The 14,526-nt window shown below is 47.2% G+C and overlaps 7 non-coding genes and 3 pseudogenes across 7 annotated transcripts; 7 read left to right on the forward strand and 3 right to left on the reverse strand.

The window, feature by feature from the left end:
* The first annotated feature begins 4,153 nt into the window (after nt 1-4,153).
* LOC135029683 (U1 spliceosomal RNA) lies at nt 4,154-4,317 on the forward strand. The gene has a single exon (XR_010225785.1). It is a non-coding gene; the product is annotated as a U1 spliceosomal RNA (small nuclear RNA).
* A 152-nt stretch (nt 4,318-4,469) lies between these two features.
* LOC135029564 (U1 spliceosomal RNA) lies at nt 4,470-4,611 on the forward strand (annotated as a pseudogene).
* Nucleotides 4,612-5,303: 692 nt separating this feature from the next.
* Nucleotides 5,304-5,467, forward strand: LOC135029667 (U1 spliceosomal RNA). Its single transcript, XR_010225768.1, has one exon. It is a non-coding gene; the product is annotated as a U1 spliceosomal RNA (small nuclear RNA).
* Nucleotides 5,468-5,619: 152 nt separating this feature from the next.
* Nucleotides 5,620-5,761, forward strand: LOC135029606 (U1 spliceosomal RNA; annotated as a pseudogene).
* A 692-nt stretch (nt 5,762-6,453) lies between these two features.
* On the forward strand, nt 6,454-6,617 carry LOC135029623 (U1 spliceosomal RNA). The gene has a single exon (XR_010225728.1). It is a non-coding gene; the product is annotated as a U1 spliceosomal RNA (small nuclear RNA).
* Nucleotides 6,618-9,920: 3,303 nt separating this feature from the next.
* Nucleotides 9,921-10,083, reverse strand: LOC135029604 (U1 spliceosomal RNA). The gene has a single exon (XR_010225717.1). It is a non-coding gene; the product is annotated as a U1 spliceosomal RNA (small nuclear RNA).
* Nucleotides 10,084-10,235: 152 nt separating this feature from the next.
* Nucleotides 10,236-10,399, reverse strand: LOC135029528 (U1 spliceosomal RNA). Its single transcript, XR_010225654.1, has one exon. It is a non-coding gene; the product is annotated as a U1 spliceosomal RNA (small nuclear RNA).
* A 674-nt stretch (nt 10,400-11,073) lies between these two features.
* LOC135029632 (U1 spliceosomal RNA) lies at nt 11,074-11,229 on the reverse strand. Its single transcript, XR_010225733.1, has one exon. It is a non-coding gene; the product is annotated as a U1 spliceosomal RNA (small nuclear RNA).
* A 2,361-nt stretch (nt 11,230-13,590) lies between these two features.
* On the forward strand, nt 13,591-13,754 carry LOC135029502 (U1 spliceosomal RNA). Its single transcript, XR_010225629.1, has one exon. It is a non-coding gene; the product is annotated as a U1 spliceosomal RNA (small nuclear RNA).
* Nucleotides 13,755-13,906: 152 nt separating this feature from the next.
* Nucleotides 13,907-14,041, forward strand: LOC135029610 (U1 spliceosomal RNA; annotated as a pseudogene).
* Nucleotides 14,042-14,526: the final 485 nt, after the last annotated feature.

Consider the following 14,526-nt stretch of genomic DNA (forward strand, 5'->3'; position numbering starts at 1 on the left):
CTGATTCAGGTTGGATTGCAATCACAATAAGCGATCCAACTGCAAAAATTGCTAAGAGCATACGCATGTGCCTGCATTTTCTGCGGCACCCCGCAGAGAATGTGATCGCCTCTGCCTGTCAATCGGGGCGGGGAAGGGGGGGAGAGGTGGGTCAGCAACACTCCATTTCCAAGTCAGGGATGGAGCGGTGCGGGGGCAAGGCTTCAAAATGGGGTCTGCAACGGAGGAGACACAGGGGGCGTGGTCACAGCGACTGTATGACATCACATTCAGCCGCTGTGATCACAAAAATGGTGGCGGCTTCCAGCGCGCACATACAGTCTGCACCAGCAGGAGCCTACACCATTTTTTATGATCACGCTGAACTGCAGTGCGACTGCAATTACAGCATGGTCAAGAAGGGAGGCGTCATGCTGGGTGGCCATGCCCTGTCACTTTGCAGGAGCCAGCACCGCTCACACACTAGTCCCCGGGTGCAGCCCCCAACCCCCGGGACACCCGGAGCAACAAAATGTAGATTCAGGCCACCAGGCCACGCCCCTACCTATGAAACCATGCCTCCTTTTTACCATTGCACTGCTTATCTGCGCGCACTGCATTACAATCTCCCTCGCCACCTCTCTGGGTGTCACCAGTGATAGTGACACCTCTGCCATGCTTGTAGCAGCTGGTCCTAAGATCTACGCCTCAAACCCTGAGTGTTTGCCCTTGTGACTTGTTGATCATCATAGTGAAGCAGATGCTTACAGAAAACTGCAGGGGCTTAGATTGAAAATAAAAAAATTGATAGGGTATAAGGTAGAGAGGAGCGGGTTCGGTTCTCCGAGAACCGAATTCCCCACGAACTCCACGTGGTTTACACTGGTCCGAGGCAGGCTCGGTTGTTCCCGCCTGACTCGGAAAAACTGAACAAGGGAAAATGTCATCATCCTGCTGTCGGATTCTCGCGAGATTCGGATTCCATATAAAGAGCTGCGCGTTGCTGCCATTTTTACTCGTGCATTGAAGAGAGAGCGGAGAGGACGTGGCTATGTTCTCTCAGTGGAAATCTCAATATCAGTGCTCAGTATCAGTGGTTACTTATTGCTGCTCAGTAATACTAGTAGTGTGTCTCTCCTGCTCAGTGTCAGTTCTCAGTAGTATCCTCATCAGTGCTCAGTATCACTGTTCATTGTCTTGTGCTGCATTGTGTTGCTCAGCATAATACAGTACATTACTAATAGTCCAGTGCTGCATCTTGCTGCTCAGTGTCAGTTCTAGTATCCTCATCAGTGCTCACTATCACTGCTCATTGCATTGTGGTGTTCTGTATACTACAATAACATAGTAATATAGTAACATAGTTTTTGAGGTTGAATAGAGGCAAATTGCCCATCGTGTTGAACCTGTTTTAAGTTGTGATGATTCTACATACTTGCTGAATAATGTTTTATGACTAGTTAGCTACTATAACTCATGTTACCCCCGGATTAACCATGTTGATATTTTAAGTATTATAACCTTGGATAGCTTTTTCATTCAGAAATGTATCCATTCCTTTTTTAAATCCAATTACAGAGTCCGCCATTACCACCTTCCCTGGCAGGGAATTCCACATCCTGATTGCCCTAACAGTGAAGAAACCTTTCCTCCATTGCGTTCTGAACTTTCCTCCAGTCGCAGCGAGTGACCACGTGTTCTTTTAATAAATAATTCCTCTGATAACTCTTTGTTATGTATCTTTACATATTTGAAGATATTAATAATATCTCCTCTTAGGCACCTCTTTTCTAGTGTATAAATATTCAGCCTAGTAAGTCTTTCCTTATAGTCCAGTACTTTAAGGCCTTTAATCAATTTAGTCTTCAGGATCTCGAACACTTCCATGAGCAGCAGAGTAGTGCAATGGAAGCATGCTGGGCCCATAACCCAGAGGTCGATTGATCGAAACTATCCTCTGCTATGTGCATTTTTTTTTTTATAATTAAAGTAATCAAAAACTGGGATTGATATTTTGGCACTTTTATTTTTACTTAAAGTACAATAACTTTTATCATTTTAATTTGTTTTAATAGTATATTGACAGCATTGTTTTCTTTAAAAAATCCACTTAATTTTCTTTACCCTATTACTGAAATGGTAATTGACAAAAACAAACTACATTGTCACCAGAAGAGCAATGCAAAATGTACAAGTGATATATGAAAATCATCTTCCATCTTGAATTTCAATGATGCATTGGGACAACAATTTGTGAGAAACATCTTCACCCATAAAGAAAGATTTTCTTAATTCCTTACCTGTGTGCTGATTAGATATCACCTTGTTTTCACATTAAACAGACTTCCCCATGAGGAAGCAGCAAGGATGCAGTGACGTTTCCTGGTGTCAACCTGTATTATTTCAGTAGACATTGAAATGAGGATGCATCTTTGATGCCTTTCCAATGAAGCAAGTTTAATTCAGTAATAGGTGAAAAACCATTCCTACAAAGGTGTTAATCAGAGACTTGGCTTTGTGGACACTTTTCAGAGAGCAAATTTGTTAGCATAAACATAAAATCAGAAAATGAAGAGCTGTTTAATCACTCAATTGGACTTTTCTGCCAGCATAATTTTTTTTCTCTGCAACTCACTGCTAAATTGTGCTTCCTAGCTGTTTTTTTATAAAATCACTTAATCAAATCTAACTCTGATTACATCAGAGAAGGCCAGGTACCCTACACCATAAGGGGGGTTTTTGAAATTTTGACTTGTCTACTTAAAGATCACCAAAATCTGATTACAAGGTCAATTACATCCCTGGGTGGGATTGAACCACCAACCTTTTGGTTAATAGCCAAACATGCTAACCGATTGCGCCACAGAGACACCTTGCGAAAGTCAATACTGACAAAGGCTAATAAGCATTCATCTAGAACGTTTCCTAGAAAAACTTTAAAAAGTCAATAATCTGGAGAATTTTTGTAAGAAACACATTGGTACTTTCCCATGATGAGTGAGTGCTTCAGGATTTCTTGCACTTACATGGGCTATTAACCAAAAGGTTGGTGGTTCAATCCCACCCAGGGATGTAATTGACCTTGTCATCAGATTTTGGTGATCTTTAAGTAGACAAGTCAAAATTTCAAACCCCCTCTTATGGTGTAGGGTACCTGGCCTTCTCTGACGTAATCAGAGTTAGATTTAATTAAGTGATTTTATAAAAAACAGCTAGGAAGCACAATTTAGCAGTGGGTTGCAGAGAAAAAAATAACATTTTAAACCTACCGGTAATTTTTTTTTCTCGTAGTCCGTAGAGGATGATGGGGACTCCGTAAGGACCATGGGGGATAGACGGGCTCCGCAGCAGACATGGGCACTTTAAGAAAGACTTTAGATCTGGGTGTGCACTGGCTCCTCCCTCTATGCCCCTCCTCCATACCTCAGTTAGAGAAACTGTGCCCAGAGGAGACGGACAGTACGAGGAAAGGATTTTTGTTAATCCAAGGTCAAGATTCATACCAGCCACACCAATCACACCGTATAACTTGTGATATACTACCCAGTTAACAGTATGAAAACAACATAGCATCAGTCCAAGACCGATGAAAACTAACATATAACCCTTATGTAAGCAATAACTATATACAAGTCTTGCAGAAGTAGACCGTACTTGGGACGGGCACCCAGCATCCTCTACGGACTACGAGAAAAAGATTTACCGGTAGGTTTAAAATCTTATTTTCTCTTACGTCCTAGAGGATGCTGGGGACTCCGTAAGGACCATGGGGATTATACCAAAGCTCCCAAACGGGCAGGAGAGTGCGGATGACTTTGCAGCACCGATTGAGCAAACAGGAGGTCCTCCTCAGCCAGGGTATCAAACTTATAGAACTTTGCAAAGGTGTTTGAACCAACTTTGACCCACTGCTTGGATGACATCACCATATGCAAATCCATCTGCGGCAGGCCTTCCCCCAGGAATGCTTGCACTAGTTGTTGCATTTGGTTTGTTGTTTGGGGGTGCTTCAGTATTAGGCAGCCTTCTGCCCTCCCATGTTCATCTGAAAATATGTGTTCTCCCTGCAGTTGTTGTCCCCAGATGAGAGTTCCCTTGTGCTGCCTCAGTTGAATCTCCTTTACTTGACAGAGATGTGCCTGAGCAGCGGCCCTCCCCAGCCCTATCCCAAATCATACTTATTTTGCATAGGAGATACCATGGTCATGAAGATTGTTCTCCCAGGGTTAGGTTAATTCATTGCATTCTGGGTATGCTGACCCCTGTGATTTCCCCAAATGTGGGAAACTCAACTGCATTATTTGTGGTAGTGGGGGACTGTGTTTGTGCTTTCCTCTGGTCAGCTCTGGTAAAAGTCAGATTTCTTTGTCTCAGATCTTCCTCTAGCCTTGTTCTTCTTTCGAGAGTTCCCTTGTGCTGCCTCAGTTGGATCTCCTTCACTTGACAGGGGGGTGCCCGAGCAGCGACCCTCCCCAGCTCTAGCCCAACTCCTACTTACCTGCCAGGTGAGATACTATGATCATGAAGATGCTTCTCCCAGGGCAAGGCTCACCCATTGCACTCTGGGTGTGCTGCCCCTGCGATTTCCCCAAATGTGGGAAACTTGACTGCATAATTTGTGTTTCCCCTGGTCGGCTCTCATATAATTCAGATCTCTTTGTCTCAGGTCTCTCTCCAGCCTAGTTTGCTGTCTGTTTCCACTTCTTTTTTCTTGAGCCCCTCCCTTCTATACCCTTGTGCACTATCCTGACTTCTCCCGTCTGCTTACTTTGTGCCTTCCAACGCACAATACAAACTACAGGTAGTGCTGCAGGGCCCACACCCTTTTACTTGCTTTACAGAGCAGCTCTGGAGCTGTTACAGTGCCCAGCTGCTGCAAGAAATCAGCTTGAATGCTTCAGGGGCTGGGGCATAGCCAACATGAGCCCCACACCGAAGGAGGGTGGAGGTGTTTAATGCGAACTAGGGGTCATCCAAGCGCCGCAAAAGGCCGCCATGCCCTGCACACCCCTTTATTCTTTTCATATGCAGACGAGGGTTGAAGCCAACTTTGACCCACTGCTTGGATGACATCACCATATTCAAATCCATCTGCTGCAGGCCTTCCCCCAGGAATGCTTGCACTAGTTGTTGCATTTGGTTTGTTGTTTGGGGGTGCTTCAGTATTAGGCAGCCTTCTGCCCTCCCATGTTCATCTGAAAATATGTGTTCTCCCTGCAGTTGTTGTCCCCAGATGAGAGTTCCCTTGTGCTGCCTCAGTTGAATCTCCTTTACTTGACAGAGATGTGCCTGAGCAGCGGCCCTCCCCAGCCCTATCCCAAATCATACTTATTTTGCATAGGAGATACCATGGTCATGAAGATTGTTCTCCCAGGGTTAGGTTCATTCATTGCATTCTGGGTATGCTGACCCCTGTGATTTCCCCAAATGTGGGAAACTCAACTGCATTATTTGTGGTAGTGGGGGACTGTGTTTGTGCTTTCCTCTGGTCAGCTCTGGTAAAAGTCAGATTTCTTTGTCTCAGATCTTCCTCTAGCCTTGTTCTTCTTTCGAGAGTTCCCTTGTGCTGCCTCAGTTGGATCTCCTTCACTTGACAGGGGGGTGCCCGAGCAGCGACCCTCCCCAGCTCTAGCCCAACTCCTACTTACCTGCCAGGTGAGATACTATGATCATGAAGATGCTTCTCCCAGGGCAAGGCTCACCCCTTGCACTCTGGCTGTGCTGCCCCTGCGATTTCCCCAAATGTGGGAAACTTGACTGCATAATTTGTGTTTCCCCTGGTCGGCTCTCATATAATTCAGATCTCTTTGTCTCAGGTCTCTCTCCAGCCTAGTTTGCTGTCTGTTTCCACTTCTTTTTTCTTGAGCCCCTCCCTTCTATACCCTTGTGCACTATCCTGACTTCTCCCATCTGCTTACTTTGTGCCTTCCAACGCACAATGCAAACTACAGGTAGTGCTGCAGGGCCCACACCCTTTTACTTGCTTTACAGAGCAGCTCTGGAGCTGTTACAGTGCCCAGCTGCTGCAAGAAATCAGCTTGAATGCTTCAGGGGCTGGGGCATAGCCAACATGAGCCCCACACCGAAGGAGGGTGGAGGTGTTTAATGCGAACTAGGGGTCATCCAAGCGCCGCAAAAGGCCGCCATGCCCTGCACACCCCTTTTTTCTTTTCATATGCAGACGAGGGTTGAAGCCAACTTTGACCCACTGCTTGGATGACATCACCATATGCAAATCCATCTGCTGCAGGCCTTCCCCCAGGAATGCTTGCACTAGTAGTTGCATTTGGTTCGTTGTTTGGGGGTGCTTCAGTTTTAGGCAGCCTTCTGCCCTCCCATGTTCATCTGAAAATATGTGTTCTCCCTGCAGTTGTTGTCCCCAGATGAGAGTTCCCTTGTGCTGCCTCAGTTGAATCTCCTTTACTTGACAGAGATGTGCCTGAGCAGCGGCCCTCCCCAGCCCTATCCCAAATCATACTTATTTTGCATAGGAGATACCTTGGTCATGAAGATTGTTCTCCCAGGGTGAGGTTCATTCATTGCATTCTGGGTATGCTGACCCCTGCGATTTCCCCAAATGTGGGAAACTCGACTGCATTATTTGTGGTAGTGGGGGACTGTGTTTGTGCTTTCCTCTGGTCAGCTCTGGTAAAAGTCAGATTTCTTTGTCTCAGATCTTCCTCTAGCCTTGTTCTTCTTTCGAGAGTTCCCTTGTGCTGCCTCAGTTGGATCTCCTTCACTTGACAGGGGGTGCCCAAGCAGCAATCCTCCACAGCTCTAGCCCAACTCCTACTTACCTGCCAGGTGAGATACTATGATCTTCACTGTTAGGGCAATCAGGATGTGGAATTCCCTGCCAGGGAAGGTGGTAATGGCGGACTCTGTAATTGGATTTAAAAAAGGAATGGATACATTTCTGAATGAAAAAGCTATCCAAGGTTATAATACTTAAAATATCAACATGGTTAATCCGGGGGTAACATGAGTTGTAGTAGTTAACTAGTCATAAAACATTATTCAGCAAGTATGTAGAATCATCACAACTTAAAACAGGTTGAACACGATGGGCAATTTGCCTCTTTTCAACCTCAAAAACTATATTACTATATGTTACTATATTACTATGTTACTGTAGTATACAGAACACCACAATGTAATGAGCAGTGATAGTGAGCACTGATGAGGATACTAGAACTGACACTGAGCAGCAAGATGCAGCACTGGACTATTAGTAATGTACTGTAGTATGCTGAGCACCACAATGCAGCACAAGACAATGAGCAGTGATACTGAGCACTGATGAGGATACTACTGAGAACTGACACTGAGCAGGAGAGACACACTACTAGTATTACTGAGCAGCAATAAGTAACCACTGATACTGAGCACTGATATTGAGATTTCCACTGAGAGAACATAGCCACGTCCTCTCCGCTCCCTCTTCAATGCACGAGTAAAAATGGCGGCAACGCGCAGCTCTTTATATGAAATCCGAATCTCGCGAGAATCCGACAGCGGGATGATGACATTTTCCCTTGTTCAGGTTTTCCGAGTCAGGCGGGAACAACCGAGCCTGCCTCGGACCAGTGTAAACCACGTGGAGTTCGTGGGGAATTCGGTTCTCGGAGAACCGAACCCGCTCCTCTCTACCTTATACCCATATATTTTTTTATTTTCAATCTAAGCCCCTGCAGTTTTCTGTAAGCATCTGCTTCGCTATGATGATCAACAAGTCACAAGGGCAAACACTCAGGGCTTGAGGCGTAGATCTTAGGACCAGCTGCTACAAGCATGGCAGAGGTGTCACTATCACTGGTGACACCCAGAGAGGTGGCGAAGGAGATTGTAATGCAGTGCGCGCAGATAAGCAGCGCAATGGTAAAAAGGAGGCATGGTTTCATAGGTAGGGGCGTGGCCTGGTGGCCTGAATCTACATTTTGTTGCTCCGGGTGTCCCGGGGGTTGGGGGCTGCACCCGGGGACTAGTCTGTGAGCGGTGCTGGCTCCTGCACAGTGACAGGACATGGCCACCCAGCACGACGCCTCCCTTCTTGACCAATCTGTAATTGCAGTCGCACTGCAGTTCAGCGTGATCATAAAAAATGGTGTAGCCTCCTGCTGGTGCAGACTGTATGTGCGCGCAGGAAGCCGCCACCATTTTTGTGATCACAGCGGCTGAATGTGATGTCATACAGCCGCTGTGACCACGCCCCCTGTGTCTCCTCCGTTGCAGACCCCATTTTGAAGCCTTGCCCCCGCACCGCTCCATCCCTGACTTGGAAATGGAGTGTTGCTGACCACCCTCTCCCCCCCTGCCCCGATTGACAGGCAGAGGCGATCGCATTCTCTGCGGGGTGCCGCAGAAAATGCAGGCACATGCGTATGCTCTTAGCAATTTTTGCAGTTGGATCGCTTACTGTGATTGCAATCCAACCTGAATCAGGCCCTATTACCTATCACAATGCGCTGCGGGCAGTACAAAATTGGTTTAATATGGGAGAAAAAACCCCAGACCTGTGCTCCTTAACTGTACCTGGTGGCTCGTGGAGCGGCTGCCCAGTAATCAGTGTCCACGCCAGTGCGCACACGGTCCACCCCCTACGGCCACACTCCCCTTCATCAGCGGCCTCGTGATCCGGAAGGGCGGTGCGTGTGTGACTGACCTTAGGAAGAAACCGGAGCCTCCGCTGCAGTGACCCAGCAACCAGGGCACGGGAGTATACAGCGCCGCTGGGAGTGATGAAGCTGCAGTAAAGATGTCTATTAGACCTAGCCTGCTGCAGCCCTTGTAGATTCTCATAAAAAAAGTTCTTATTTTCTTGTCAAAATTAATAGCTAAGAATAGGCTGCCTGAGGCAGGCCCCTGTTAAGTGGCCTGCTACTGAAGGCACCAACTACAAACTGAGCTCCCTGTTCATGGAAGCGGGGTTATAGAGGAGAATGCGCTGAGCATCTTGGGAACAGTCAAAAGCTTTGAGCCGGTTGGTGCCTCAGATCAAGATCCTACTCTACACCCCAATGTGAATCCTTGTGGAGTCCAGTGTACCCCACAGAAGAAATTAATGTGTCACACCCATTGGCAGCAACCTTAGAATAGCTGCTGACGGGCACAATTGAGAAAGGAAGGGGGGGGGACATTTGAATCCAGCACATAGATGCAATTCAAATATGTAATTTGAACCTTCCTATTTTAAAATATAATGGATGAACTTCACCCTGTGATAACAATCTTCATGATATAGAGATCTCATATGCAAAATAAGTATGAGTTGGGATAGGGCTGGGGAGGGTGGCTGCTCGGGCAAGCCCCTCCCCCGTCAAGTTAAGGAGATTCAACTGAGGAAGCACAAGGGAACTCTCGTCTGGGGACAACAACTGCAGGGAGACCACATTTTTTCAGATGAACATGGGAGGGCGGAAGGCTGCCTAATACTGAAGCACCATCAAATATCAAACCATATGCAATAACTAGTACAAGCATTCCTGGGGGAAGGTCTGCAGGAGACGAATTTGCATACGGTGATGTCATCCAAGCAGTGGGCCAAAGTTGGCTGGAACCCTCATCTGCATATGAAAAGAGAAAAGGGTTATGCAGGGCATGGCGGCCTTTTGCGGCGCTTGGATGACCCCTAGTTCGCATTAAACACCTCCACCCTCCTTCGGTGTGGGGCTCATGTTGGCTATGCCCCAGCCCCTGAAGCATTCAAGCTGATTTCTTGCAGCAGCTGGGCACTGTAACAGCTCCAGAGCTGCTCTGTAAGGCAAATAAAAGGGTGTGGGCCCTGCAGCACTACCTGTAGTTCGCATTGTGCGTTGGAAGGCACAAAGTAAGCAGACGGGAGAAGTCAGGATAGTGCGCAAGGGCATAGAAGGGAGTGGCTCAAGAAAAGAGAAGTGGAAACAGACAGCAAACTAGGCTGGAGAGAGACCTGAGACAAAGAGATCTGAATTATACGAGAGCCGACCAGGGGAAACACAAATTATGCAGTCAAGTTTCCCATATTTGGGGAAATCGCAGGGGCAGCACACCCAGAGTGCAATGGTTGAGCCTTGCCCTGGGAGAAGCACCTTCAAGATCATAGTATCTCACCTGGCAGGTAAGTAGGAGTTGGGCTAGAGCTGGGGAGGGTCGCTGCTCGGGCACCCCCCTGTCAAGTGAAGGAGATCCAACTGAGGCAGCACAATGGAACTCTCGAAAGAAGAACAAGGCTAGAGGAAGATCTGAGACAAAGAAATCTGACTTTTACCAGAGCTGACCAGCGGAAAACACAAACACAGTCCCCAACTACCACAAATAATGCAGGCGAGTTTCCCACATTTGGGTAAATCACAGGGGTCAGCATACCCAGAATGCAATGAATGAACCTCACCCTGGGTGAACAATTTTCATGACCATGGTGTCTCCTATGCAAAATAAGTATGATTTGGGATAGGGCTGGGGAGGGCCGCTGCTCAGGCACATCTCTGTCAAGTAAAGGAGATTCAACTGAGGCAGCACAAGGGAACTCTCATATGGGGACAACAACTGCAGGGAGAACACATATTTTCAGATGAACATGGGAGGGCAGAAGGCTGCCTAATACTGAAGCACCCCCAAACAACAAACCAAATGCAACAACTAGTGCAAGCATTCCTGGGGGAAGGCCTGCAGCAGATGGATTTGCATATGGTGATGTTATCCAAGCAGTGGGTCAAAGTTGGCTTCAACCCTCATCTGCATATGAAAAGAGAAAAGGGGCGTGCAGGGCATGGCTGCCTTTTGCGGTGCTTGGATGACCCCTAGATCGCATTAAACACCCCCACCCTCCTTTGGTGTGGGGCTCATGTTGGCCATGCCCCATCCCATGAAGCATTCAAGCTGATTTCTTGCAGCAGCTGGGCACTGTAACAGCTCCAGAGCTGCTCTGTAAGGCAAGTAAAAGGGTGTGGGCCCTGCAGCACTACCTGTAGTTTGCATTGTGCATTGGAAGGCACAAAGTAAGCAGACGGGAGGAGAAGTCAGGATAGTGCACAAGGGTATAGAAGGGAGGGGCTCAAGAAAAAAGAAGTGGAAACAGAGAGCAAACTAGGCTGGAGAGAGACCTGAGACAAAGAGATCTGAATTATACGAGAGCCGACCAGAGGAAACACAAATTATGCAGTCAAGTGTCCCACATTTGGGGAAATCGTAGGAGCAGCACACCCAGTGTGCAATGGGTGAGCCTTGCCCTGGGAGAAGCACCTTCCTGATTATAGTATCTCACCTGGGTGTGCTGCCCCTGCGATTTCCCCAAATGTGGGAAACTTGACTGCATAATTTGTGTTTCCCCTGGTCGGCTCTCATATAATTCAGATCTCTTTGTCTCAGGTCTCTCTCCAGCCTAGTTTGCTGTCTGTTTCCACTTCTTTTTTCTTGAGCCCCTCCCTTCTATACCCTTGTGGACTATCCTGACTTCTCCTCCTGTCTGCTTACTTTGTGCCTTCCAATGCACAATGCAAACTACAGGTAGTGCTGCAGGGCCCACACCCTTTTACTTGCCTTACAGAGCAGCTCTGGAGCTGTTACAGTGCCCAGCTGCTGCAAGAAATCAGCTTGAATGCTTCAGGGGCTGGGGCATGGCCAACATGAGCCCCACACCGAAGGAGGGTGGGGGTGTTTAATGCGAACTAAGGGTCATCCAAGCGCCGCAAAAGGCCGCCATGCCCTGCATACCCCTTTTCTCTTTTCATATGCAGATGAGGGTTCCAGCCAACTTTGGCCCACTGCTTGGATGACATCACTATATGCATATCCGTCTTCTGCAGACCTTCCCCCAGGAATGCTTGTACTAGTTGTTGCATTTGGTTTGTTGTTTGGGGGTGCTTCAGTATTAGGCAGCCTTCTGCCCTCCCATGTTCATCTGAAAATATGTGTTCTCACTGCAGTTGTTGTCCCCAGATGAGAGTTCCCTTGTGCTGCCTCAGTTGAATCTCCTTTACTCTAAAACTTGTAAAACTTAGCAAAAGTGTTTACTAAATAGCTGCTCGGCAAAGTTGCAATGCCGAGACTCCCCGACCAGCTGCCCAGGATGAACCCACCTTTCTAGTAGAATGGGTCTTCACCTAATTCAGTAACGGCAATCCTGCCGTGGAATGAGCATGCTGAATCTTACCACAGATCCAGCGCATAATTGTCTACATGGAAGCAGGACACCCAATCCTGTTGGGAGCATACAGGACAAACAGAGCCTCTGTTTTCCTAATCTGAACCGTTCTGGTGACATAAATTTTCAAAGTTCTGACCACAGCCAGAGACTTTGACTCAACGAAGGTGTCAGTGGCCAAAGGCACCATGTGGAAAGATGAACCACCTTCGGCAGAAATAGTTGACGTGTCCTCAATTCTGCTCTATCTTCATGAAATATCAAATAAAGGCTCTTGTGATACTGCATGGTTTGTACTGTTTTCCATGTGCTCCCAGATCTTTCAAGCAAGAAGCATGGTCAAGAAAGTTCTGTTTGAAAAGAAACAACATTTACTGTCATTGTTATAGAATTTGGGAGAAAAAACAAGAAGAAATCTGCACTGTTGACGCACTGGACAGAATGAATGAATCATAAAATATAACCTTTATTAAGTATGTATTAAAATTGGATAAATATTAATATTATTATCCCAAACTGCAGTGAAACATAAAGGTTAAAATCACAGAACTAACATACATGTGCATAAGAAGAATAAAGAGATGTGAAAAAAAGGTTTAAAAAGCGTGTCCGTGTGTGATTATTTTTGAAGGCACAACCCTGGCGGGGTTGTTTATATAGATATATATGTTGCTAATAATCACTTTCTAGCGTAATGTTATTAAATAGCTGTTAGTATCTATGTCGTCAGGTACCACTGGGTCGTATCCTATATACTCCTGTGGGAAACTTGACTGCATAATTTGTGTTTCCCCTGGTCGGCTCTCGTATAATTCAGATCTCTTTGTCTCAGGTCTCTCTCCAGCCTAGTTTGCTGTCTGTTTCCACTTCTCTTTTCTTGAGCCGCTGCCTTCTATGCCCTTGTGCACTCTCCAGACTTCTCCTGTCTGCTTACTTTGTGCCTTCCAACGCACAATGCAAACTACAGGTAGTGCTGCAGGGCCCACACCCTTTTACTTGCCTTACATAGCAGCTCTGGAGCTGTTACAGTGCCCAGCTGCAGCAAGAAATCAGCTTGAATGCTTCAGGGGCTGGGGCATAGCCAACATGAGCCCCACACCGACGGAGGGTGGAGGTGTTTAATGCAAACTAGGGGTCAGCCAAGCGCCGCAAAAGGCCGCCATGCCCTGCATGCCCCTTTTCTCTTTTCATATGCAGACGAGGGTTGAAGCCAACTTTGACCCACTGCTTGGATGACATCACCATATGCAAATCCATCTGCGGCAGGCCTTCCCCCAGGAATGCTTGCACTAGTTGTTGCATTTGGTTTGTTGTTTGGGGGTGCTTCAGTATTAGGCAGCCTTCTGCCCTCCCATGTTCATCTGAAAATATGTGTTCTCCCTGCAGTTGTTGTCCCCAGATGAGAGTTCCCTTGTGCTGCCTCAGTTGAATCTCCTTTACTTGACAGAGATGTGCCTGAGCAGCGGCCCTCCCCAGCCCTATCCCAAATCATACTTATTTTGCATAGGAGATACCATGGTCATGAAGATTGTTCTCCCAGGGTTAGGTTCATTCATTGCGTTCTGGGTATGCTGACCTCTGTGATTTCCCCAAATGTGGGAAACTCAACTGCATTATTTGTGGTAGTGGGGGACTGTGTTTGTGCTTTCCTCTGGTCAGCTCTGGTAAAAGTCAGATTTCTTTGTCTCAGATCTTCCTCTAGCCTTGTTCTTCTTTCAAGAGTTCCCTTGTGCTGCCTCAGTTGGATCTCCTTCACTTGACAGGGAGGTGCCCGAGCAGCGACCCTCCCCAGCTCTAGCCCAACTCCTACTTACCTGCCAGGTGAGATACTATGATCATGAAGTTGCTTCTCCCAGGGCAAGGCTCACCCATTGCACTCTGGGTGTGCTGCCCCTGCGATTTCCCCAAATATGGGAAACTTGATTGCATAATTTGTGTTTCCCCTAGTCGGCTCTCATATAATTCAGATCTCTTTGTCTCAGGTCTCTCTCCAGCCTAGTTTGCTGTCTGTTTCCACTTCTTTTTTCTTGAGCCCCTCCCTTCTATACCCTTGTGCACTATCCTGACTTCTCCTCCTGTCTGCTTACTTTGTGCCTTCCGATGCACAATGCAAACTACAGGTAGTGCTGCAGGGCCCACACCCTTTTACTTGCCTTACAGAGCAGCTCTGGAGCTGTTACAGTGCCAAGCTGCTGCAAGAAATCAGCTTGAATGCTTCAGGGGCTGGGGCATGGCCAACATGAGCCCCACACCGAAGTAGGGTGGGGGTGTTTAATGCGAACTAAGGGTCATCCAAGCGCCGCAAAAGGCCGCCATGCCCTGCATACCCCTTTTCTCTTTTCATATGCAGATGAGGGTTCCAGCCAACTTTGGCCCACTGCTTGGATGACATCACTGTATGCAAATCCGTCTTCTGCAGACCTTCC

Source organism: Pseudophryne corroboree, unplaced genomic scaffold, assembly GCF_028390025.1.
Source record: "Pseudophryne corroboree isolate aPseCor3 unplaced genomic scaffold, aPseCor3.hap2 scaffold_490, whole genome shotgun sequence".
Classification (NCBI taxonomy): domain Eukaryota; kingdom Metazoa; phylum Chordata; class Amphibia; order Anura; family Myobatrachidae; genus Pseudophryne; species Pseudophryne corroboree.